This window comes from Pinus tabuliformis, chromosome 2_2 (genome assembly GCF_031772625.1).
Source record: "Pinus tabuliformis cultivar Carrire ecotype Pingquan chromosome 2_2, CPIR1, whole genome shotgun sequence".
Lineage (NCBI taxonomy): Eukaryota > Viridiplantae > Streptophyta > Pinopsida > Pinales > Pinaceae > Pinus > Pinus tabuliformis.
The window spans coordinates 510,081,960-510,085,310 of NC_142300.1; the positions used below are offsets into that span (position 1 = coordinate 510,081,960).

The 3,351-nt window shown below is 34.0% G+C and overlaps 1 pseudogene; it reads left to right on the forward strand.

Annotated features, from left to right (window-relative positions):
* The first annotated feature begins 1,418 nt into the window (after positions 1 to 1,418).
* LOC149193598 (putative E3 ubiquitin-protein ligase RHC1A) lies at positions 1,419 to 2,773 on the forward strand (annotated as a pseudogene).
* Positions 2,774 to 3,351: the final 578 nt, after the last annotated feature.

Below are 3,351 nucleotides of genomic sequence, written 5' to 3' on the forward strand. Positions count from 1 at the left end.
TGAATTCTATTATTGAGGATTGTTGGGAGACTTTCTCATGCCTATCGGATAAATTCATGGTATATCTAGTTTATTGGTTGTTGGATATACTCTTGTTGTTATAGTAGTAGTCGCAAATTACTCCAACAAATTATTTATTTAGCATAGTAAGAATAATGATCGAATAAGATTAAAAAAAAAAAAATGATCTAAAACTATGAAAAACAACAATCATCCACAAGCATTATACAACTCTTTAAAAAAATTCTAACAAACTCGAAAATATCAAAAATAAATATAATAAAAAAATATCATAATTTTTTTATTAAAAAATACTAAAAATACATTCTTTATGTTAAAAATATTTTACACAAATTCTTTAAAAAATGTGCATTTCTTTTAAATACTTGAATCTCTAAACCACCTATTGGCTTACATAGTTAAAAAAACACCATTAATATTTGAAAGTAAAATTTATACATATTTTACATAATCAATATTCATTTCTACAAAAATACATTAACTCTAATCCAATTTCATCTATAGTATATTATCATATCCAATCTCATTTAAAATATATTATCATAAGATAATATATTAAAAGTTAAATATTATTTAAATTCTTAAAAATATATAATTATATTATAACTGAAAAGTTAGATTTACAAAAGTATGCTTTAATAAATCATCACAAAGATTGAAAAAGATGTACCATAAGAATATGAGAGTGGATTGCTTTATTTTCCTTTGCACTTTTAAATACAAATATCTTTTAGTTGATTTGATATGTATTAAAAACTAAATGTTATTTTAAGTCCCATTTTATGCAGAGACAAAAATAAGACCCAAACAACTTTTAGGGCTTACACTCTGAACCTAAGAAAAACCAAACCAAACCCAAAACAAAGAAAAAGAAATTACAGTCATTGGGATAAAATGTTAATGAGCTTTAAGTGGGAACTTAACAAATATTTAAGCCTACAAGAGAGTTTATAAAAACCCTTCTATGATGTTGATCCCTAATAATGTACCTCATGAGTGCAGATGTTGATCTCTAATAATGTACCTCATGAGTGTAAACAATGAGAAGAGAGGCTAGGAAGAGGTGTTGTTAAACATCTACAAGGAAAAGCACTTGGATGCTCTGGCCATGAATCTCGTTCATGTCTAGTAGTCATGCATTTAGGTGGAAAGATGAGAAATGGTTGTGCTTCTTAGGAAGCAGATAACATGGGAATAGATACAATCAGAATTGATATTAGAGGTATCAAGGTGCATTAGGTCCATTTGCAGTGGACTAAATAAAGAATTTTGATGCATATCATTTTGTTAGAGTCATGATGATGTATGTCACCAGAAGGAAGATGTTATTGGATCTCATGCTCTAAGCAGTAGCAGGGGGAGGAAGAAGGGAGGAATTGGGTGTGATACAAATAAGGATGTCATCCAAAAGAGAAAGGCATAGTTACTGGTGTCATCAGTGACATAGGAGTATCAAAATTTATGCGCGGGAGGAGGGACTCATTTTCCCCCATTGCAATGGAGGCCTTGTCGAGAAAACAAAGAGACAAACACCAAATGTTGGGTACCACCCATATACACTTGGGGGAGGGAAGGGGTAGGAGAAAGGGGGATTGTGATTTAGAAATGGCAATTTGGACCAGGTCTTGTCGGGGGTCGTTCTACAACTCTTATAACTGATCATGGCATAACCCAAATGATGGAATCCCTTGCTACTTTCTTCCAAGATGGGAACGATGGCAACAACAACAAAAATAGTAATACTAATGATGATGAGCGTAGAGGGGGAGGAGGAAGGGTACGAATATGGATGGATCCTAGTGGGTTCCATCCTATGATGTTTACTCATGGTCAAATGATGCAGAATTTGATGGGTCTTGATGGGGGGAATGTGGAATTATTTATTGATGATAACACAAGGGCACAACCAACCAAATTACGTGGTAAATTTGGGGATTATTTCCTTGGGCCTAGTTTGGATCAGCTTATTTAGCAAATAGCAAAAAATGACCCCAATAGGTATGGTACACCTCCATCCTCGAAAGCTTCCATAAGTACAATGCCCACCATTACAATTACCTAGGACCTTCTTGTTACCAATTCTACACAATGTGCAGTATGCAAGGATGAATTTGAAGTGGGGACCAAAGTAAGACATATGCCCTATAAACACATGTACCATTTTGTTTGCATTCTTCTGTGGCTTGAACAACATAATTCCTATCTAATTTGTCGATATGAGATTCCCACAGATGACGTGGAGTATGAGCAGGCTCGCTCCTATGGGAAAAGCTCTCCTTGGGTTCAGAATTCTGGCAACACATCAGATGGTCAAGGTGGAAATATTGATGGGTTTTCTTCACAGGGTATTTTGGGAACATCAAACAACAGTAATAATGAATCTTTTAGGCTTGAAATGAGCTCTGGAAATACTATGGTCGGTACTAGTAATATTGCCCCAAATCAACGAGAAGCTTCAGGTGGTGTTGTTGTTGTTGTATTTCCTACCCACGAAGCAACTAATGTCAATGGTAGTGGTAGAGGGACAAGAAGGAACTTCAAGGTGTCTCTTGTGGGGCCATTCAGGGATTCCTTTTCAATAACTCAGCAAGCTCAAGCTGAAACAAGCTCTGGTCTTGCAAACAGTGGAGAGACTATTTCTAGCAGACTAGACAAGGGAAATGTTGTTCAGGGGAACAAATTAGCTACTACGAGGGAAGAGGATGATGGTGATACTCTTATGTCTGAAGCAAGAGAGGGAGACTTCGAATGATGTTTTGTAACTTATATCACACAATTGCGGCTAGCTAGAGTTTAAATTTTTTAAAGGTATCATTTTTAGGTCATTCAACAATTCCATGTAAAGCATGAAATAAGGACTAGTTCAAATATTTTCTTGTTCCCAAACTGAAAAAACATTTACATATTAGGAAATTTTATTCATCACCTTTGTTTTCGTTATTGTGGAAGACTACTACGGTGAATAGGTGGCAAAGATGATCAACAAATCAAGTTATTTTGAGATGAATGATGCTAATTCTCTACTGTTAAGGGATTTTAAGGTTATTTTTAGGAAAAATTGACATGTCATTAGATAAATGCATCTTTCTTTGTAAAAAAATTGAAGCACAGAGAATTACAATAAAAAACATATATTGTTCTGAATGTGGAAATATAATTCAGCCATGAGAAATGACAATAGAAAATGATAACAACAGAATGATGATAATTCTTTGATTTCAGTTCAGAATCTAGTTTGGTTAAATTTTCCAATATCAGAAATTGAATGTAAGAACCTCTGCTACTTAGATGATCCCACACACCAATTCTAAGCATGAAAGTTTTCCATGC